Source organism: Pseudorca crassidens, chromosome 14 (assembly GCF_039906515.1).
Source record: "Pseudorca crassidens isolate mPseCra1 chromosome 14, mPseCra1.hap1, whole genome shotgun sequence".
Taxonomy (NCBI): Eukaryota; Metazoa; Chordata; class Mammalia; order Artiodactyla; family Delphinidae; genus Pseudorca; species Pseudorca crassidens.
Window position 1 is genome coordinate 47590782 of NC_090309.1, and position 22587 is coordinate 47613368.

Genomic DNA, 22587 nt, shown 5'->3' on the forward strand with positions numbered 1-22587 from the left:
AGCGTACGGGTTAGGATTAGGGGACGGGTGAGGGTCAGGCTTCGGGGAAGGTTTAGGGTTAGGGTTCGGGCTAGGGTTAGGGTTAGGGGACGGGGACGGTTTAGGGTCCAGGTGAGGGCACGACAACGCTTTAGGGGGAGCGTACATGTGAGGGCGCGGGTTAGTGTCAGCGTACGGGTTAGGATTAGGGGACGGGTGAGGGTCAGGCTTCGGGGAAGGGTTAGGGTTAGGGTTCGGGCTAGGGTTAGGGTTAGGGGACGGGGACGGTTTAGGGTCTAGGTGAGGGAACGACAACGCTTTAGGGGGAGCGTACGTGTGACGGCGCGGGTTAGTGTCAGCGTACGGGTTAGGATTAGGGGACGGGTGAGGGTCAGGTTTCGGGGAAGGGTTAGGGTTAGGGTTCGGGCTAGGGTTAGGGTTAGGGGACGGGGACGGTTTAGGGTCCAGGTGAGGGCACGACAACGCTTTAGGGGGAGAGTACGTGTGAGGGCGCGGGTGAGTGTCAGCGTACGGGTTAGGATTAGGGGACGGGTGAGGGTCAGGCTTCGGGGAAGGGTTAGGGTTAGGGTTCGGGCTAGGGTTAGGGTTAGGGGACGGGGACGGTTTATGGTTCAGGTGAGGGTACGACAACGCTTTAGGGGGAGCGTACGTGTGAGGGCGCGGGTTAGTGTCAGCGTACGGGTTAGGATTAGGGGACGGGTGAGGGTCAGGCTTCGGGGAAGGGTTAGGGATAGGGTTCGGGCTAGGGTTAGGGTTAGGGGACGGGGACGGTTTAGGGTCCAGGTGAGGGCACCACAACGCTTTAGGGGGAGCGTACGTGTGAGGGCGCGGGTTAGTGTCAGCGTACAGGTTAGGATTAGGGGACGGGTGAGGGTCAGGCTTCGGGGAAGAGTTAGGGTTAGGGTTCGGGCTAGGGTTAGGGTTAGGGGACGGGGACGGTTTAGGGTGCAGGTGAGGGCACGACAACGCTTTAGGGGGAGCGTACGTGTGAGGGCGCGGGTTAGTGTCAGCGTACGGGTTAGGATTAGGGGACGGGTGAGGGTCAGGCTTCGGGGAAGGCTTAGGGTTAGGGTTCGGGCTAGGGTTAGGGTTAGGAGACGGGGACGGTTTAGGGTCCAGGTGAGGGCACGACAACGCTTTAGGGGGAGCGTACGTGTGAGGGCGCGGGTTAGTGTCAGCGTACGGGTTAGGATTAGGGGACGGGTGAGGGTCAGGCTTCGGGGAAGGGTTAGGGTTAGGGTTCGGGCTAGGGTTAGGGTTAGGGGACGGGGACGGTTTAGGGTCCAGGTGACGGCACGACAACGCTTTAGGTGGAGCCTACGTGTGAGGGCGCGGGTTAGTGTCAGCGTACGGGTTAGGATTAGGGTACGGGTGAGGGTCAGGCTTCGGGGAAGGGTTAGGTTCAGGGTTCGGGCTAGGGTTAGGGTTAGGGGACGGGGACGGTTTAGGGTCCAGCTGAGGGCACGACAACGCTTTAGGGGGAGCGTACGTGTGAGGGCGCGGGTTAGTGTCAGCGTACGGGTTAGGATTAGGGGACGGGTGAGGGTCAGGCTTCGGGGAAGGGTTAGGGTTAGGGTTCGGGCTAGGGTGAGGGTTAGGGGACGGGGACGGTTTAGGGTCCAGGTGAGGGCACGACAACGCTTTAGGGGGAGCGTACGTGTGAGGGCGCGGGTTAGTGTCAGCGTACGGGTTAGGATTAGGGGACGGGTGAGGGTCAGGCTTCGGGGAAGGGTTAGGGTTAGGGTTCGGGCTAGGGTTAGGGTTAGGGGACGGGGACGGTTTAGGGTCCAGGTGAGGGCACGACAACGCTTTACGGGGAGCGTACGTGTGAGGGCGCGGGTTAGTGTCAGCGTACGGGTTAGGATTAGGGGACGGGTGAGGGTCAGGCTTCGGGGAAGGGTTAGGGTTAGGGTTCGGGCTAGGGTTAGGGTTAGGGGACGGGGACGGTTTAGGGTCCAGGTGAGGGCACGACAACGCTTTAGGGGGAGCGTACGTGTGAGGGCGCGGGTTAGTGTCAGCGTACGGGTTAGGATTAGGGGACGGGTGAGGGTCAGGCTTCGGGGAAGGGTTAGGGTTAGGGTTCGGGCTAGGGTTAGGGTTAGGGGACGGGGACGGTTTAGGGTCCAGCTGAGGGCACGACAACGCTTTAGGGGGAGCGTACGTGTGAGGGCGCGGGTTAGTGTCAGCGTACGGGTTAGGATTAGGGGACGGGTGAGGGTCAGGCTTCGGGGAAGGGTTAGGGTTAGGGTTCGGGCTAGGGTTAGTGTTAGGGGACGGGGACGGTTTAGGGTCTAGGTGAGGGAACGACAACGCTTTAGGGGGAGCGTACGTGTGACGGCGCGGGTTAGTGTCAGCGTACGGGTTAGGATTAGGGGACGTGTGAGGGTCAGGCTTCGGGGAAGGGTTAGGGTTAGGGTTCGGGCTAGGGTTAGGGTTAGGGGACGGGGACGGTTTAGGGTCCAGGTGAGGGCTCGACAACGCTTTAGGGGGAGAGTACGTGTGAGGGCGCGGGTTAGTGTCAGCGTACGGGTTAGGATTAGGGGACGGGTGAGGGTCAGGCTTCGGGGAAGGGTTAGGGTTAGGGTTCGGGCTAGGGTTAGGGTTAGGGGACGGGGACGGTTTAGGATCCAGGTGAGGGCACGACAACGCTTTAGGGGGAGCGTACGTGTGAGGGCGCGGGTTAGTGTCAGCGTACGGGATAGGATTAGGGGATGGGTGAGGGTCAGGCTTCGGGGAAGGGTTAGGGTTAGGGTTCGGGCTAGGGTTAGGGTTAGGAGACAAGTACGGTTTAGGGTCCAGGTGAGGGCACGACAACGCATTAGGGGGAGCGTACGTGTGAGGGCGCGGTTTAGTGTCAGCGTATGGGTTAGGATTAGGGGACGGGTGAGGGTCAGGCTTCGGGGAAGGGTTAGGGTTAGGGTTCGGGCTAGGGTTAGGGTTAGGGGACGCGGACGGTTTAGGGTCCAGGTGAGGGCACGACAACGCTTTAGGGGGAGCGTACGTGTGAGGGCGCGGGTTAGTGTCAGCGTACGGGTTAGGATTAGGGGACGGGTGAGGGTCAGGCTTCGGGGAAGGGTTAGGGTTAGGGTTCGGGCTAGGGTTAGGGTTAGGGGACGGGGACGATTTAGGGTCCAGGTGAGGGCACGACAACGCTTTAGGGGGAGCGTACGTGTGAGGGCCTGGTTTAGTGTCAGCGTACGGGTTAGGATTAGGGGACGGGTGAGGGTCAGGCTTCGGGGAAGGGTTCGGGTTAGGGTTCGGGCTAGGGTTAGGGTTAGGGGACGGGGACGGTTTCGGGTCCAGGTGAGGGTACGACAACGCTTTAGGGGGAGCGTACGTGTGAGGGCGCGGGTTAGTGTCAGCGTACGGGTTAGGATTAGGGGACGGGTGAGGGTCAGGCTTCGGGGAAGGGTTAGGGTTAGGGTTCGGGCTAGGGTTAGGGTTAGGGGACGGGGACGGATTAGGGTCCAGGTGAGGGCACGACAACGCTTTAGGGGGAGCGTACGTGTGAGGGCGCCGGTTAGTGTCAGCGTACAGGTTAGGATTAGGGGACGGGTGAGGGTCAGGCTTCGGGGAAGGGTTAGGGTTAGGGTTCGGGCTAGGGTTAGGGTTAGGGGACGGGGACGGTTTAGGGTCCAGGTGAGGGCAAGACAACGCTTTAGGGGGAGCGTACGTGTGAGGGCGCGGTTTAGTGTCAGCGTACGGGTTAGGATTAGGGGACGGGTGAGGGTCAGGCTTCGGGGAAGGGTTAGGGTTAGAGTTCGGGCTAGGGTTAGGGTTAGGGGACGGGGACGGTTTCGGGTCCAGGTGAGGGTACGACAACGCTTTAGGGGGAGCGTACGTGTGAGGGCGCGGGTTAGTGTCAGTGTACGGGTTAGGATTAGGGGACGGGTGAGTGTCAGGCTTCGGGGAAGGGTTAGGGTTACGGTTCGGGCTAGGGTTAGGGTTAGGGGACGGGGACGGTTTAGGATCCAGGTGAGGGCACGACAACGCTTTAGGGGGAGCGTACGTGTGAGGGCGCGGGTTAGTGTCAGCGTACGGGTTAGGATTAGGGGACGGGTGAGGGTCAGGCTTCGGGGAAGGGTTAGGGTTAGGGTTCGGGCTAGGGTTAGGGTTAGGAGACGGGGACGGTTTAGGGTCCAGGTGAGGACACGACAACGCATTAGGTGGAGCGTACGTGTGAGGGCGCGGGTTAGTGTCAGCGTATGGGTTAGGATTAGGGGACGGGTGAGGGTCAGGCTTCGGGGAAGGGTTAGGGTTAGGGTTCGGGCTAGGGTTAGGGGACGGGGACGGTTTAGGGTCCAGGTGAGGGCACGACAACGCTTTAAGGGGAGCGTACGTGTGAGGGCGCGGGTTAGTGTCAGCGTACGGGTTAGGATTAGGGGACGGGTGAAGGTCAGGCTTCGGGGAAGGGTTAGGGTTAGGGTTCGGGCTAGGTTTAGGGTTAGGGGACGGGGACGGTTTAGGGTCCAGGTGAGGGCACGACAACGCCTTAGGGGGAGCGTACGTGTGAGGGCGCGGGTTAGTGTCAGCGTACGGGTTAGGATTAGGGGACGGGTGAGGGTCAGGCTTCGGGGAAGGGTTAGAGTTAGGGTTCGGGCTAGGGTTAGGGTTAGGGGACGGGGACGGTTTAGGGTCCAGGTGAGGGCACGACAACGCTTTAGGGGGAGCGTACATGTGAGGGCGCGGGTTAGTGTCAGCGTACGGGTTAGGATTAGGGGACGGGTGAGGGTCAGGCTTCGGGGAAGGGTTAGGGTTAGGGTTCGGGCTAGGGTTAGGGTTAGGGGACGGGTACGGTTTATGGTTCAGGTGAGGGTACGACAACGCTTTAGGGGGAGCGTACGTGTGAGGGCGCGGGTTAGTGTCAGCGTACGGGTTAGGATTAGGGGACGGGTGAGTGTCAGGCTTCGGGGAAGGGTTAGGGATAGGGTTCGGGCTAGGGTTAGGGTTAGGGGACGGGGACGGTTTAGGGTCCAGGTGAGGGCACCACAACGCTTTAGGGGGAGCGTACGTGTGAGGGCGCGGGTTAGTGTCAGCGTACAGGTTAGGATTAGGGGACGGGTGAGGGTCAGGCTTCGGGGAAGAGTTAGGGTTAGGGTTCGGGCTAGGGTTAGGGTTAGGGGACGGGGACGGTTTAGGGTGCAGGTGAGGGCACGACAACGCTTTAGGGGGAGCGTACGTGTGAGGGCGCGGGTTAGTGTCAGCGTACGGGTTAGGATTAGAGGACGGGTGAGGGTCAGGCTTCGGGGAAGGGTTAGGGTTAGGGTTCGGCCTAGGGTTAGGATTAGGGGACGGGGACGGTTTAGGGTCCAGGTGAGGGTACGACAACGCTTTAGGGGGAGCGTATGTGTGAGGGCGCGGGTCAGTGTCAGCGTACGGGTTAGGATTAGGGGACGGGTGAGGGTCAAGCTTCGGGGAAGGGTTAGGGTTAGGGTTCGGGCTAGGGTTAGGGTTAGGGGACGGGGACCGTTTAGGGTCCAGGTGAGGGCACGACAACGCTTTAGGGGGAGCGTACGTGTGAGGGCGCGGGTTAGTGTCAGCGTACGGGTTAGGATTAGGGGACGGGTGAGGGTCAGGCTTCGGGGAAGGGTTAGGGTTAGAGTTCGGGCTAGGGTTAGGGTTAGGGGACGGGGACGGTTTCGGGTCCAGGTGAGGGTACGACAACGCTTTAGGGGGAGCGTACGTGTGAGGGCGCGGGTTAGTGTCAGCGTATGGGTTAGGATTAGGGGACGGGTGAGGGTCAGGCTTCGGGGAAGGGTTAGGGTTAGGGTTCGGGCTAGGGTTAGGGTTAGGGGACGGGGACGGTTTAGGGTCCAGGTGAGGGCACGACAACGCTTTAGGGGGAGCGTACGTGTGAGGGCGCGGGTTAGTGTCAGCGTACGGGTTAGGATTAGGGGACGGGTGAGGGTCAGGCTTCGGGGAAGGGTTAGGGTTAGGGTTCGGGCTAGGGTTAGGGTTAGGGGAAGGGGACGGTTTCGGGTCCAGGTGAGGGCACGACAACGCCTTAGGGGGAGCGTACGTGTGAGGGCGCGGGTTAGTGTCAGCGTACGGGTTAGGATTAGGGGACGGGTGAGGGTCAGGCTTCGGGGAAGGGTTAGGGTTAGGGTTCGGGCTAGGGTTAGGGTTAGGGGACGGGGACGGTTTATGGTCCAGGTGAGGGCACGACAACGCTTTAGGGGGAGCGTACATGTGAGGGCGCGGGTTAGTGTCAGCGTACGGGTTAGGATTAGGGGACGGGTGAGGGTCAGGCTTCGGGGAAGGGTTAGGGTTAGGGTTCGGGCTAGGGTTAGGGTTAGGGGACGGGGACGGTTTATGGTCCAGGTGAGGGCACGACAACGCTTTAGGGGGAGCGTACGTGTGAGGGCGCGGGTTAGTGTCAGCGTACGGGTTAGGATTAGGGGACGGGTGAGGGTCAGGCTTCTGGGACGGGTTAGGGTTAGGGTTCGGGCTAGGGTTAGGGTTAGGGGATGGGGACGGTTTAGGGTCCAGGTGAGGGTACGACAACGCTTTAGGGGGAGCGTACGTGTGAGGGCGCGGGTTAGTGTCAGCGTACGGGTTAGGATTAGGGGACGGGTGAGGGTCAGGCTTCGGGGAAGGGTTAGAGTTAGGGTTCGGGCTAGGGTTAGGGTTAGGGGATGGGGACGGTTTAGGGTCCAGGTGAGGGCACGACAACGCTTTAGGGGGAGCGTACATGTGAGGGCGCGGGTTAGTGTCAGCGTACGGGTTAGGATTAGGGGACGGGTGAGGGTCAGGCTTCGGGGAAGGGTTAGGGTTAGGGTTCGGGCTAGGGTTAGGGTTAGGGGACGGGGACGGTTTATGGTCCAGGTGAGGGCACGACTACACTTTAGGGGGAGCGTACGTGTGAGGGCGCGGGTTAGTGTCAGCGTACAGGTTAGGATTAGGGGACGGGTGAGGGTCAGGCTTCGGGGAAGGGTTAGGGTTAGGGTTCGGGCTAGGGTTAGGGTTAGAAGACGGGGACGGTTTAGGGTCCAGGTGAGGGCACGACAACGCATTAGGGGGAGCGTACGTGTGAGGGCGCGGGTTAGTGTCAGCGTATGGGTTAGGATTAGGGGACGGGTGAGGGTCAGGCTTCGGGGAAGGGTTAGGGTTAGGGTTCGGGGTAGGGTTAGGGTTAGGGGACGGGGACGGTTTAGGGTCCAGGTGAGGGCACGACAACGCCTTAGGGGGAGCGTACGTGTGAGGGCGCGGGTTAGTGTCAGCGTACGGGTTAGGATTAGGGGACGGGTGAGGGTCAGGCTTCGGGGAAGGTTTAGGGTTAGGGTTCGGGCTAGGGTTAGGGTTAGGGGACGGGGACGGTTTAGGGTCCAGGTGAGGGCACGACAACGCTTTAGGGGGAGCGTACATGTGAGGGCGCGGGTTAGTGTCAGCGTACGGGTTAGGATTAGGGGACGGGTGAGGGTCAGGCTTCGGGGAAGGGTTAGGGTTAGGGTTCGGGCTAGGGTTAGGGTTAGGGGACGGGGACGGTTTAGGGTCTAGGTGAGGGAACGACAACGCTTTAGGGGGAGCGTACGTGTGACGGCGCGGGTTAGTGTCAGCGTACGGGTTAGGATTAGGGGACGGGTGAGGGTCAGGCTTCGGGGAAGGGTTAGGGTTAGGGTTCGGGCTAGGGTTAGGGTTAGGGGACGGGGACGGTTTAGGGTCCAGGTGAGGGCACGACAACGCTTTAGGGGGAGAGTACGTGTGAGGGCGCGGGTGAGTGTCAGCGTACGGGTTAGGATTAGGGGACGGGTGAGGGTCAGGCTTCGGGGAAGGGTTAGGGTTAGGGTTCGGGCTAGGGTTAGGGTTAGGGGACGGGGACGGTTTATGGTTCAGGTGAGGGTACGACAACGCTTTAGGGGGAGCGTACGTGTGAGGGCGCGGGTTAGTGTCAGCGTACGGGTTAGGATTAGGGGACGGGTGAGGGTCAGGCTTCGGGGAAGGGTTAGGGATAGGGTTCGGGCTAGGGTTAGGGTTAGGGGACGGGGACGGTTTAGGGTCCAGGTGAGGGCACCACAACGCTTTAGGGGGAGCGTACGTGTGAGGGCGCGGGTTAGTGTCAGCGTACAGGTTAGGATTAGGGGACGGGTGAGGGTCAGGCTTCGGGGAAGAGTTAGGGTTAGGGTTCGGGCTAGGGTTAGGGTTAGGGGACGGGGACGGTTTAGGGTGCAGGTGAGGGCACGACAACGCTTTAGGGGGAGCGTACGTGTGAGGGCGCGGGTTAGTGTCAGCGTACGGGTTAGGATTAGGGGACGGGTGAGGGTCAGGCTTCGGGGAAGGCTTAGGGTTAGGGTTCGGGCTAGGGTTAGGGTTAGGAGACGGGGACGGTTTAGGGTCCAGGTGAGGGCACGACAACGCTTTAGGGGGAGCGTACGTGTGAGGGCGCGGGTTAGTGTCAGCGTACGGGTTAGGATTAGGGGACGGGTGAGGGTCAGGCTTCGGGGAAGGGTTAGGGTTAGGGTTCGGGCTAGGGTTAGGGTTAGGGGACGGGGACGGTTTAGGGTCCAGGTGACGGCACGACAACGCTTTAGGTGGAGCCTACGTGTGAGGGCGCGGGTTAGTGTCAGCGTACGGGTTAGGATTAGGGTACGGGTGAGGGTCAGGCTTCGGGGAAGGGTTAGGTTCAGGGTTCGGGCTAGGGTTAGGGTTAGGGGACGGGGACGGTTTAGGGTCCAGCTGAGGGCACGACAACGCTTTAGGGGGAGCGTACGTGTGAGGGCGCGGGTTAGTGTCAGCGTACGGGTTAGGATTAGGGGACGGGTGAGGGTCAGGCTTCGGGGAAGGGTTAGGGTTAGGGTTCGGGCTAGGGTGAGGGTTAGGGGACGGGGACGGTTTAGGGTCCAGGTGAGGGCACGACAACGCTTTAGGGGGAGCGTACGTGTGAGGGCGCGGGTTAGTGTCAGCGTACGGGTTAGGATTAGGGGACGGGTGAGGGTCAGGCTTCGGGGAAGGGTTAGGGTTAGGGTTCGGGCTAGGGTTAGGGTTAGGGGACGGGGACGGTTTAGGGTCCAGGTGAGGGCACGACAACGCTTTACGGGGAGCGTACGTGTGAGGGCGCGGGTTAGTGTCAGCGTACGGGTTAGGATTAGGGGACGGGTGAGGGTCAGGCTTCGGGGAAGGGTTAGGGTTAGGGTTCGGGCTAGGGTTAGGGTTAGGGGACGGGGACGGTTTAGGGTCCAGGTGAGGGCACGACAACGCTTTAGGGGGAGCGTACGTGTGAGGGCGCGGGTTAGTGTCAGCGTACGGGTTAGGATTAGGGGACGGGTGAGGGTCAGGCTTCGGGGAAGGGTTAGGGTTAGGGTTCGGGCTAGGGTTAGGGTTAGGGGACGGGGACGGTTTAGGGTCCAGCTGAGGGCACGACAACGCTTTAGGGGGAGCGTACGTGTGAGGGCGCGGGTTAGTGTCAGCGTACGGGTTAGGATTAGGGGACGGGTGAGGGTCAGGCTTCGGGGAAGGGTTAGGGTTAGGGTTCGGGCTAGGGTTAGTGTTAGGGGACGGGGACGGTTTAGGGTCTAGGTGAGGGAACGACAACGCTTTAGGGGGAGTGTACGTGTGACGGCGCGGGTTAGTGTCAGCGTACGGGTTAGGATTAGGGGACGTGTGAGGGTCAGGCTTCGGGGAAGGGTTAGGGTTAGGGTTCGGGCTAGGGTTAGGGTTAGGGGACGGGGACGGTTTAGGGTCCAGGTGAGGGCTCGACAACGCTTTAGGGGGAGAGTACGTGTGAGGGCGCGGGTTAGTGTCAGCGTACGGGTTAGGATTAGGGGACGGGTGAGGGTCAGGCTTCGGGGAAGGGTTAGGGTTAGGGTTCGGGCTAGGGTTAGGGTTAGGGGACGGGGACGGTTTAGGATCCAGGTGAGGGCACGACAACGCTTTAGGGGGAGCGTACGTGTGAGGGCGCGGGTTAGTGTCAGCGTACGGGATAGGATTAGGGGATGGGTGAGGGTCAGGCTTCGGGGAAGGGTTAGGGTTAGGGTTCGGGCTAGGGTTAGGGTTAGGAGACAAGTACGGTTTAGGGTCCAGGTGAGGGCACGACAACGCATTAGGGGGAGCGTACGTGTGAGGGCGCGGTTTAGTGTCAGCGTATGGGTTAGGATTAGGGGACGGGTGAGGGTCAGGCTTCGGGGAAGGGTTAGGGTTAGGGTTCGGGCTAGGGTTAGGGTTAGGGGACGCGGACGGTTTAGGGTCCAGGTGAGGGCACGACAACGCTTTAGGGGGAGCGTACGTGTGAGGGCGCGGGTTAGTGTCAGCGTACGGGTTAGGATTAGGGGACGGGTGAGGGTCAGGCTTCGGGGAAGGGTTAGGGTTAGGGTTCGGGCTAGGGTTAGGGTTAGGGGACGGGGACGGTTTAGGGTCCAGGTGAGGGCACGACAACGCCTTAGGGGGAGCGTACGTGTGAGGGCGCGGGTTAGTGTCAGCGTACGGGTTAGGATTAGGGGACGGGTGAGGGTCAGGCTTCGGGGAAGGGTTAGGGTTAGGGTTCGGGCTAGGGTTAGGGTTAGGGGACGGGGACGGTTTAGGGTCCAGGTGAGGGCACGACAACGCTTTAGGGGGAGCGTACGTGTGAGGGCGCGGATTAGTGTCAGCGTACGGGTTAGGATTAGTGGACGGGTGAGGGTCAGGCTTCGGGGAAGGGTTAGGGTTAGGGTTCGGGCTAGGGTTAGGGTTAGGGGACGGGGATAGTTTAGGGTCCAGGTGAGGGTACGACAACGCTTTAGGGGGAGCGTACGTGTGAGGGCGCGGGTTAGTGTCAGCGTACGGGTTAGGATTAGGGGACGGGTGAGGGTCAGGCTTCGGGGAAGGGTTAGGGTTAGGGTTCGGGCTAGGGTTAGGGTTAGGGGACGGGGACGGTTTAGGGTCCAGGTCAGGGCACGACAACGCTTTACGGGGAGCGTACGTGTGAGGGCGCGGGTTAGTGTCAGCGTACGGGTTAGGATTAGGGGACGGGTGAGGGTCAGGCTTCGGGGAAGGGTTAGGGTTAGGGTTCGGGCTAGGGTTAGGGTTAGGGGACGGGGACGGTTTAGGGTCCAGGTGAGGGCACGACAACGCTTTAGGGGGTCGTACGTGTGAGGGCGCGGTTTAGTGTCAGCGTACGGGTTAGGATTAGGGGACGGGTAAGGGTCAAGCTTCGGGGAAGGGTTAGGGTTAGGGTTCGGGCTAGGGTTAGGGGACGGGGACGGATTAGGGTCCAGGTGAGGGCACGACAACGCTTTAGGGGGAGCGTACGTGTGAGGGCGCGGGTTAGTGTCACCGTACGGGTTAGGATTAGAGGACGGGTGAGGGTCAGGCTTCGGGGAAGGGTTAGGGTTAGGGTTCGGGCTGGGGTTAGGGTTAGGGGACGGGGACGATTTAGGGTCCAGGTGAGGGCACGACAACGCTTTAGGGGGAGCGTACGTGTGAGGGCGTGGTTTAGTGTCAGCGTACGGGTTAGGATTAGGGGACGGGTGAGGGTCAGGCTTCGGGGAAGGGTTAGGGTTAGGGTTCGGGCTAGGGTTAGGGTTAGGGGACGGGGACAGTTTCGGGTCCAGGTGAGGGTACGACAACGCTTTAGGGGGAGCGTACGTGTGAGGGCGCGGGTTAGTGTCAGCGTACGGGTTAGGATTAGGGGACGGGTGAGGGTCAGGCTTCGGGGAAGGGTTAGGGCTAGGGTTTGGGCTAGGGTTAGGGTTAGGGGACGGGGACGGATTAGGGTCCAGGTGAGGGCACGACAACGCTTTAGGGGGAGCGTACGTGTGAGGGCGCGGGTTAGTGTCAGCGTACGGGTTAGGATTAGGGGACGGGTGAGGGTCAGGCTTCGGGGAAGGGTTAGGGTTAGGGTTCGGGCTAGGGTTAGGGTTAGGGGACGGGGACGGTTTCGGGTCCAGGTGAGGGTACGACAACGCTTTAGGGGGAGCGTACGTGTGAGGGCGCGGGTTAGTGTCAGCGTACGGGTTAGGATTAGGGGACGGGTGAGGGTCAGGCTTCGGGGAAGGGTTAGGGTTAGGGTTCGGGCTAGGGTTAGGGTTAGGGGACGGGGACGGTTTAGGGTCCAGGTGAGGGCACGACAACGCTTTAGGGGGAGCGTACGTGTGAGGGCGTGGTTTAGTGTCAGCGTACGGGTTAGGATTAGGGGACGGGTGAGGGTCAGGCTTCGGGGAAGGGTTAGGGTTAGGGTTCGGGCTAGGGTTAGGGTTAGGGGACGGGGACGGTTTCGGGTCCAGGTGAGGGTACGACAACGCTTTAGGGGGAGCGTACGTGTGAGGGCGCGGGTTAGTGTCAGCGTACGGGTTAGGATTAGGGGACGGGTGAGGGTCAGGCTTCGGGGAAGGGTTAGGGTTAGGGTTCGGGCTAGGGTTAGGGTTAGGGGACGGGGACGGTTTAGGGTCCAGGTGAGGTTACGCCAACGATTTAGGGGGAGCGTACATGTGAGGGCGCGGGTTAGTGTCAGCGTACAGGTTAGGATTAGGGGACGGGTGAGGGTCAGGCTTCGGGGAAGGGTTAGGGTTAGAGTTCGGGCTAGGGTTAGGGTTAGGGGACGGGGACGGTTTCGGGTCCAGGTGAGGGTACGACAACGCTTTAGCGGGAGCGTACGTGTGAGGGCGCGGGTTAGTGTCAGCGTACGGGTTAGGATTAGGGGACGGGTGAGGGTCAGGCTTCGGGGAAGGGTTAGGGTTAGGGTTCGGGCTAGGGTTAGGGTTAGGGGACGGGGACGGTTTAGGATCCAGGTGAGGGCACGACAACGCTTTAGGGGGAGCGTACGTGTGAGGGCGCGGGTTAGTGTCAGCGTACGGGTTAGGATTAGGGGACGGGTGAGGGTCAGGCTTCGGGGAAGGGTTAGGGTTAGGGTTCGGGCTAGGGTTAGGGTTAGGAGACGGGGACGGTTTAGGGTCCAGGTGAGGGCACGACAACGCATTAGGTGGAGCGTACGTGTGAGGGCGCGGGTTAGTGTCAGCGTATGGGTTAGGATTAGGGGACGGGTGAGGGTCAGGCTTCGGGGAAGGGTTAGGGTTAGGGTTCGGGCTAGGGTTAGGGTTAGGGGACGGGGACGGTTTAGGGTCCAGGTGAGGGCACGACAAAGCTTTAGGGGGAGCGTACGTGTGAGGGCGCGGGTTAGTGTCAGCGTACGGGTTAGGATTAGGGGACGGGTGAGGGTCAGGCTTCGGGGATGTTTTAGGGTTAGGGTTCGGGCTAGGGTTAGGGTTAGGGGACGGGGACGGTTTAGGGTCCAGGTGAGGGCACGACAACGCATTAGGGGGAGCGTACGTGTGAGGGCGCGGGTTAGTGTCAGCGTACGGGTTAGGATTAGGGGACGGGTGAGGGTCAGGCTTCGGGGAAGGGTTAGGGTTAGGGTTCGTGCTAGGGTTAGGGTTAGGGGACGGGGACGGTTTAGGGTCCAGGTGAGGGCACGACAACGCTTTAGGGGGAGCGTACGTGTGAGGGCGCGGGTTAGTGTCAGCGTACGGGTTAGGATTAGGGGACGGGTGAGGGTCAGGCTTCGGGGAAGGGTTAGGGATAGGGTTCGGGCTAGGGTTAGGGTTAGGGGACGGGGACGGTTTAGGGTCCAGGTGAGGGCACCACAACGCTTTAGGGGGAGCGTACGTGTGAGGGCGCGGGTTAGTGTCAGCGTACAGGTTAGGATTAGGGGACGGGTGAGGGTCAGGCTTCGGGGAAGAGTTAGGGTTAGGGTTCGGGCTAGGGTTAGGGTTAGGGGACGGGGACGGTTTAGGGTGCAGGTGAGGGCACGACAACGCTTTAGGGGGAGCGTACGTGTGAGGGCGCGGGTTAGTGTCAGCGTACGGGTTAGGATTAGGGGACGGGTGAGGGTCAGGCTTCGGGGAAGGCTTAGGGTTAGGGTTCGGGCTAGGGTTAGGGTTAGGAGACGGGGACGGTTTAGGGTCCAGGTGAGGGCACGACAACGCTTTAGGGGGAGCGTACGTGTGAGGGCGCGGGTTAGTGTCAGCGTACGGGTTAGGATTAGGGGACGGGTGAGGGTCAGGCTTCGGGGAAGGGTTAGGGTTAGGGTTCGGGCTAGGGTTAGGGTTAGGGGACGGGGACGGTTTAGGGTCCAGGTGACGGCACGACAACGCTTTAGGTGGAGCCTACGTGTGAGGGCGCGGGTTAGTGTCAGCGTACGGGTTAGGATTAGGGTACGGGTGAGGGTCAGGCTTCGGGGAAGGGTTAGGTTCAGGGTTCGGGCTAGGGTTAGGGTTAGGGGACGGGGACGGTTTAGGGTCCAGCTGAGGGCACGACAACGCTTTAGGGGGAGCGTACGTGTGAGGGCGCGGGTTAGTGTCAGCGTACGGGTTAGGATTAGGGGACGGGTGAGGGTCAGGCTTCGGGGAAGGGTTAGGGTTAGGGTTCGGGCTAGGGTGAGGGTTAGGGGACGGGGACGGTTTAGGGTCCAGGTGAGGGCACGACAACGCTTTAGGGGGAGCGTACGTGTGAGGGCGCGGGTTAGTGTCAGCGTACGGGTTAGGATTAGGGGACGGGTGAGGGTCAGGCTTCGGGGAAGGGTTAGGGTTAGGGTTCGGGCTAGGGTTAGGGTTAGGGGACGGGGACGGTTTAGGGTCCAGGTGAGGGCACGACAACGCTTTACGGGGAGCGTACGTGTGAGGGCGCGGGTTAGTGTCAGCGTACGGGTTAGGATTAGGGGACGGGTGAGGGTCAGGCTTCGGGGAAGGGTTAGGGTTAGGGTTCGGGCTAGGGTTAGGGTTAGGGGACGGGGACGGTTTAGGGTCCAGGTGAGGGCACGACAACGCTTTAGGGGGAGCGTACGTGTGAGGGCGCGGGTTAGTGTCAGCGTACGGGTTAGGATTAGGGGACGGGTGAGGGTCAGGCTTCGGGGAAGGGTTAGGGTTAGGGTTCGGGCTAGGGTTAGGGTTAGGGGACGGGGACGGTTTAGGGTCCAGCTGAGGGCACGACAACGCTTTAGGGGGAGCGTACGTGTGAGGGCGCGGGTTAGTGTCAGCGTACGGGTTAGGATTAGGGGACGGGTGAGGGTCAGGCTTCGGGGAAGGGTTAGGGTTAGGGTTCGGGCTAGGGTTAGTGTTAGGGGACGGGGACGGTTTAGGGTCTAGGTGAGGGAACGACAACGCTTTAGGGGGAGTGTACGTGTGACGGCGCGGGTTAGTGTCAGCGTACGGGTTAGGATTAGGGGACGTGTGAGGGTCAGGCTTCGGGGAAGGGTTAGGGTTAGGGTTCGGGCTAGGGTTAGGGTTAGGGGACGGGGACGGTTTAGGGTCCAGGTGAGGGCTCGACAACGCTTTAGGGGGAGAGTACGTGTGAGGGCGCGGGTTAGTGTCAGCGTACGGGTTAGGATTAGGGGACGGGTGAGGGTCAGGCTTCGGGGAAGGGTTAGGGTTAGGGTTCGGGCTAGGGTTAGGGTTAGGGGACGGGGACGGTTTAGGATCCAGGTGAGGGCACGACAACGCTTTAGGGGGAGCGTACGTGTGAGGGCGCGGGTTAGTGTCAGCGTACGGGATAGGATTAGGGGATGGGTGAGGGTCAGGCTTCGGGGAAGGGTTAGGGTTAGGGTTCGGGCTAGGGTTAGGGTTAGGAGACAAGTACGGTTTAGGGTCCAGGTGAGGGCACGACAACGCATTAGGGGGAGCGTACGTGTGAGGGCGCGGTTTAGTGTCAGCGTACGGGTTAGGATTAGGGGACGGGTGAGGGTCAGGCTTCGGGGAAGGGTTAGGGTTAGGGTTCGGGCTAGGGTTAGGGTTAGGGGACGCGGACGGTTTAGGGTCCAGGTGAGGGCACGACAACGCTTTAGGGGGAGCGTACGTGTGAGGGCGCGGGTTAGTGTCAGCGTACGGGTTAGGATTAGGGGACGGGTGAGGGTCAGGCTTCGGGGAAGGGTTAGGGTTAGGGTTCGGGCTAGGGTTAGGGTTAGGGGACGGGGACGGTTTAGGGTCCAGGTGAGGGCACGACAACGCTTTAGGGGGAGCGTACATGTGAGGGCGCGGGTTAGTGTCAGCGTACGGGTTAGGATTAGGGGACGGGTGAGGGTCAGGCTTCGGGGAAGGGTTAGGGTTAGGGTTCGGGCTAGGGTTAGGGTTAGGGGACGGGGACGGTTTAGGGTCCAGGTGAGGGCACGACAACGCTTTAGGGGGAGCGTACGTGTGAGGGCGCGGGTTAGTGTCAGCGTACGGGTTAGGATTAGGGGACGGGTGAGGGTCAGGCTTCTGGGACGGGTTAGGGTTAGGGTTCGGGCTAGGGTTAGGGTTAGGGGATGGGGACGGTTTAGGGTCCAGGTGAGGGTACGACAACGCTTTAGGGGGAGCGTACGTGTGAGGGCGCGGGTTAGTGTCAGCGTACGGGTTAGGATTAGGGGACGGGTGAGGGTCAGGCTTCGGGGAAGGGTTAGAGTTAGGGTTCGGGCTAGGGTTAGGGTTAGGGGATGGGGACGGTTTAGGGTCCAGGTGAGGGCACGACAACGCTTTAGGGGGAGCGTACATGTGAGGGCGCGGGTTAGTGTCAGCGTACGGGTTAGGATTAGGGGACGGGTGAGGGTCAGGCTTCGGGGAAGGGTTAGGGTTAGGGTTCGGGCTAGGGTTAGGGTTAGGGGACGGGGACGGTTTATGGTCCAGGTGAGGGCACGACTACACTTTAGGGGGAGCGTACGTGTGAGGGCGCGGGTTAGTGTCAGCGTACGGGTTAAGATTAGGGGACGGGTGAGGGTCAGGCTTCGGGGAAGGGTTAGGGTTAGGGTTCGGGCTAGGGTTAGGGTTAGAAGACGGGGACGGTTTAGGGTCCAGGTGAGGGCACGACAACGCATTAGGGGGAGCGTACGTGTGAGGGCGCGGGTTAGTGTCAGCGTATGGGTTAGGATTAGGGGACGGGTGAGGGTCAGGCTTCGGGGAAGGGTTAGGGTTAGGGTTCGGGGTAGGGTTAGGGTTAGGGGACGGGGACGGTTTAGGGTCCAGGTGAGGGCACGACAACGCCTTAGGGGGAGCGTACGTGTTAGGGCGCGGGTTAGTGTCAGCGTACGGGTTAGGATTAGGGGACGGGTGAGGGTCAGGCTTCGGGGAAGGTTTAGGGTTAGGGTTCGGGCTAGGGTTAGGGTTAGGGGACGGGGACGGTTTAGGGTCCAGGTGAGGGCACGACAACGCTTTAGGGGGAGCGTACATGTGAGGGCGCGGGTTAGTGTCAGCGTACGGGTTAGGATTAGGGGACGGGTGAGGGTCAGGCTTCGGGGAAGGGTTAGGGTTAGGGTTCGGGCTAGGGTTAGGGTTAGGGGACGGGGACGGTTTAGGGTCTAGGTGAGGGAACGACAACGCTTTAGGGGGAGCGTACGTGTGACGGCGCGGGTTAGTGTCAGCGTACGGGTTAGGATTAGGGGACGGGTGAGGGTCAGGTTTCGGGGAAGGGTTAGGGTTAGGGTTCGGGCTAGGGTTAGGGTTAGGGGACGGGGACGGTTTAGGGTCCAGGTGAGGGCACGACAACGCTTTAGGGGGAGAGTACGTGTGAGGGCGCGGGTGAGTGTCAGCGTACGGGTTAGGATTAGGGGACGGGTGAGGGTCAGGCTTCGGGGAAGGGTTAGGGTTAGGGTTCGGGCTAGGGTTAGGGTTAGGGGACGGGGACGGTTTATGGTTCAGGTGAGGGTACGACAACGCTTTAGGGGGAGCGTACGTGTGAGGGCGCGGGTTAGTGTCAGCGTACGGGTTAGGATTAGGGGACGGGTGAGGGTCAGGCTTCGGGGAAGGGTTAGGGATAGGGTTCGGGCTAGGGTTAGGGTTAGGGGACGGGGACGGTTTAGGGTCCAGGTGAGGGCACCACAACGCTTTAGGGGGAGCGTACGTGTGAGGGCGCGGGTTAGTGTCAGCGTACGGGTTAGGATTAGGGGACGGGTGAGGGTCAGGCTTCGGGGAAGAGTTAGGGTTAGGGTTCGGGCTAGGGTTAGGGTTAGGGGACGGGGACGGTTTAGGGTGCAGGTGAGGGCACGACAACGCTTTAGGGGGAGCGTACGTGTGAGGGCGCGGGTTAGTGTCAGCGTACGGGTTAGGATTAGGGGACGGGTGAGGGTCAGGCTTCGGGGAAGGCTTAGGGTTAGGGTTCGGGCTAGGGTTAGGGTTAGGAGACGGGGACGGTTTAGGGTCCAGGTGAGGGCACGACAACGCTTTAGGGGGAGCGTACGTGTGAGGGCGCGGGTTAGTGTCAGCGTACGGGTTAGGATTAGGGGACGGGTGAGGGTCAGGCTTCGGGGAAGGGTTAGGGTTAGGGTTCGGGCTAGGGTTAGGGTTAGGGGACGGGGACGGTTTAGGGTCCAGGTGACGGCACGACAACGCTTTAGGTGGAGCCTACGTGTGAGGGCGCGGGTTAGTGTCAGCGTACGGGTTAGGATTAGGGTACGGGTGAGGGTCAGGCTTCGGGGAAGGGTTAGGTTCAGGGTTCGGGCTAGGGTTAGGGTTAGGGGACGGGGACGGTTTAGGGTCCAGCTGAGGGCACGACAACGCTTTAGGGGGAGCGTACGTGTGAGGGCGCGGGTTAGTGTCAGCGTACGGGTTAGGATTAGGGGACGGGTGAGGGTCAGGCTTCGGGGAAGGGTTAGGGTTAGGGTTCGGGCTAGGGTGAGGGTTAGGGGACGGGGACGGTTTAGGGTCCAGGTGAGGGCACGACAACGCTTTAGGGGGAGCGTACGTGTGAGGGCGCGGGTTAGTGTCAGCGTACGGGTTAGGATTAGGGGACGGGTGAGGGTCAGGCTTCGGGGAAGGGTTAGGGTTAGGGTTCGGGCTAGGGTTAGGGTTAGGGGACGGGGACGGTTTAGGGTCCAGGTGAGGGCACGACAACGCTTTACGGGGAGCGTACGTGTGAGGGCGCGGGTTAGTGTCAGCGTACGGGTTAGGATTAGGGGACGGGTGAGGGTCAGGCTTCGGGGAAGGGTTAGGGTTAGGGTTCGGGCTAGGGTTAGGCTTAGGGGACGGGGACGGTTTAGGGTCCAGGTGAGGGCACGACAACGCTTTAGGGGGAGCGTACGTGTGAGGGCGCGGGTTAGTGTCAGCGTACGGGTTAGGATTAGGGGACGGGTGAGGGTCAGGCTTCGGGGAAGGGTTAGGGTTAGGGTTCGGGCTAGGGTTAGGGTTAGGGGACGGGGACGGTTTAGGGTCCAGCTGAGGGCACGACAACGCTTTAGGGGGAGCGTACGTGTGAGGGCGCGGGTTAGTGTCAGCGTACGGGTTAGGATTAGGGGACGGGTGAGGGTCAGGCTTCGGGGAAGGGTTAGGGTTAGGGTTCGGGCTAGGGTTAGTGTTAGGGGACGGGGACGGTTTAGGGTCTAGGTGAGGGAACGACAACGCTTTAGGGGGAGCGTACGTGTGACGGCGCGGGTTAGTGTCAGCGTACGGGTTAGGATTAGGGGACGTGTGAGGGTCAGGCTTCGGGGAAGGGTTAGGGTTAGGGTTCGGGCTAGGGTTAGGGTTAGGGGACGGGGACGGTTTAGGGTCCAGGTGAGGGCTCGACAACGCTTTAGGGGGAGAGTACGTGTGAGGGCGCGGGTTAGTGTCAGCGTACGGGTTAGGATTAGGGGACGGGTGAGGGTCAGGCTTCGGGGAAGGGTTAGGGTTAGGGTTCGGGCTAGGGTTAGGGTTAGGGGACGGGGACGGTTTAGGATCCAGGTGAGGGCACGACAACGCTTTAGGGGGAGCGTACGTGTGAGGGCGCGGGTTAGTGTCAGCGTACGGGATAGGATTAGGGGATGGGTGAGGGTCAGGCTTCGGGGAAGGGTTAGGGTTAGGGTTCGGGCTAGGGTTAGGGTTAGGAGACAAGTACGGTTTAGGGTCCAGGTGAGGGCACGACAACGCATTAGGGGGAGCGTACGTGTGAGGGCGCGGTTTAGTGTCAGCGTATGGGTTAGGATTAGGGGACGGGTGAGGGTCAGGCTTCGGGGAAGGGTTAGGGTTAGGGTTCGGGCTAGGGTTAGGGTTAGGGGACGCGGACGGTTTAGGGTCCAGGTGAGGGCACGACAACGCTTTAGGGGGAGCGTACGTGTGAGGGCGCGGGTTAGTGTCAGCGTACGGGTTAGGATTAGGGGACGGGTGAGGGTCAGGCTTCGGGGAAGGGTTAGGGTTAGGGTTCGGGCTAGGGTTAGGGTTAGGGGACGGGGACGATTTAGGGTCCAGGTGAGGGCACGACAACGCTTTAGGGGGAGCGTACGTGTGAGGGCCTGGTTTAGTGTCAGCGTACGGGTTAGGATTAGGGGACGGGTGAGGGTCAGGCTTCGGGGAAGGGTTCGGGTTAGGGTTCGGGCTAGGGTTAGGGTTAGGGGACGGGGACGGTTTCGGGTCCAGGTGAGGGTACGACAACGCTTTAGGGGGAGCGTACGTGTGAGGGCGCGGGTTAGTGTCAGCGTACGGGTTAGGATTAGGGGACGGGTGAGGGTCAGGCTTCGGGGAAGGGTTAGGGTTAGGGTTCGGGCTAGGGTTAGGGTTAGGGGACGGGGACGGATTAGGGTCCAGGTGAGGGCACGACAACGCTTTAGGGGGAGCGTACGTGTGAGGGCGCCGGTTAGTGTCAGCGTACAGGTTAGGATTAGGGGACGGGTGAGGGTCAGGCTTCGGGGAAGGGTTAGGGTTAGGGTTCGGGCTAGGGTTAGGGTTAGGGGACGGGGACGGTTTAGGGTCCAGGTGAGGGCAAGACAACGCTTTAGGGGGAGCGTACGTGTGAGGGCGCGGTTTAGTGTCAGCGTACGGGTTAGGATTAGGGGACGGGTGAGGGTCAGGCTTCGGGGAAGGGTTAGGGTTAGAGTTCGGGCTAGGGTTAGGGTTAGGGGACGGGGACGGTTTCGGGTCCAGGTGAGGGTACGACAACGCTTTAGGGGGAGCGTACGTGTGAGGGCGCGGGTTAGTGTCAGCGTACGGGTTAGGATTAGGGGACGGGTGAGTGTCAGGCTTCGGGGAAGGGTTAGGGTTACGGTTCGGGCTAGGGTTAGGGTTAGGGGACGGGGACGGTTTAGGATCCAGGTGAGGGCACGACAACGCTTTAGGGGGAGCGTACGTGTGAGGGCGCGGGTTAGTGTCAGCGTACGGGTTAGGATTAGGGGACGGGTGAGGGTCAGGCTTCGGGGAAGGGTTAGGGTTAGGGTTCGGGCTAGGGTTAGGGTTAGGAGACGGGGACGGTTTAGGGTCCAGGTGAGGACACGACAACGCATTAGGTGGAGCGTACGTGTGAGGGCGCGGGTTAGTGTCAGCGTATGGGTTAGGATTAGGGGACGGGTGAGGGTCAGGCTTCGGGGAAGGGTTAGGGTTAGGGTTCGGGCTAGGGTTAGGGGACGGGGACGGTTTAGGGTCCAGGTGAGGGCACGACAACGCTTTAAGGGGAGCGTACGTGTGAGGGCGCGGGTTAGTGTCAGCGTACGGGTTAGGATTAGGGGACGGGTGAAGGTCAGGCTTCGGGGAAGGGTTAGGGTTAGGGTTCGGGCTAGGTTTAGGGTTAGGGGACGGGGACGGTTTAGGGTCCAGGTGAGGGCACGACAACGCCTTAGGGGGAGCGTACGTGTGAGGGCGCGGGTTAGTGTCAGCGTACGGGTTAGGATTAGGGGACGGGTGAGGGTCAGGCTTCGGGGAAGGGTTAGAGTTAGGGTTCGGGCTAGGGTTAGGGTTAGGGGACGGGGACGGTTTAGGGTCCAGGTGAGGGCACGACAACGCTTTAGGGGGAGCGTACATGTGAGGGCGCGGGTTAGTGTCAGCGTACGGGTTAGGATTAGGGGACGGGTGAGGGTCAGGCTTCGGGGAAGGGTTAGGGTTAGGGTTCGGGCTAGGGTTAGGGTTAGGGGACGGGTACGGTTTATGGTTCAGGTGAGGGTACGACAACGCTTTAGGGGGAGCGTACGTGTGAGGGCGCGGGTTAGTGTCAGCGTACGGGTTAGGATTAGGGGACGGGTGAGTGTCAGGCTTCGGGGAAGGGTTAGGGATAGGGTTCGGGCTAGGGTTAGGGTTAGGGGACGGGGACGGTTTAGGGTCCAGGTGAGGGCACCACAACGCTTTAGGGGGAGCGTACGTGTGAGGGCGCGGGTTAGTGTCAGCGTACAGGTTAGGATTAGGGGACGGGTGAGGGTCAGGCTTCGGGGAAGAGTTAGGGTTAGGGTTCGGGCTAGGGTTAGGGTTAGGGGACGGGGACGGTTTAGGGTGCAGGTGAGGGCACGACAACGCTTTAGGGGGAGCGTACGTGTGAGGGCGCGGGTTAGTGTCAGCGTACGGGTTAGGATTAGAGGACGGGTGAGGGTCAGGCTTCGGGGAAGGGTTAGGGTTAGGGTTCGGCCTAGGGTTAGGATTAGGGGACGGGGACGGTTTAGGGTCCAGGTGAGGGTACGACAACGCTTTAGGGGGAGCGTATGTGTGAGGGCGCGGGTCAGTGTCAGCGTACGGGTTAGGATTAGGGGACGGGTGAGGGTCAAGCTTCGGGGAAGGGTTAGGGTTAGGGTTCGGGCTAGGGTTAGGGTTAGGGGACGGGGACCGTTTAGGGTCCAGGTGAGGGCACGACAACGCTTTAGGGGGAGCGTACGTGTGAGGGCGCGGGTTAGTGTCAGCGTACGGGTTAGGATTAGGGGACGGGTGAGGGTCAGGCTTCGGGGAAGGGTTAGGGTTAGAGTTCGGGCTAGGGTTAGGGTTAGGGGACGGG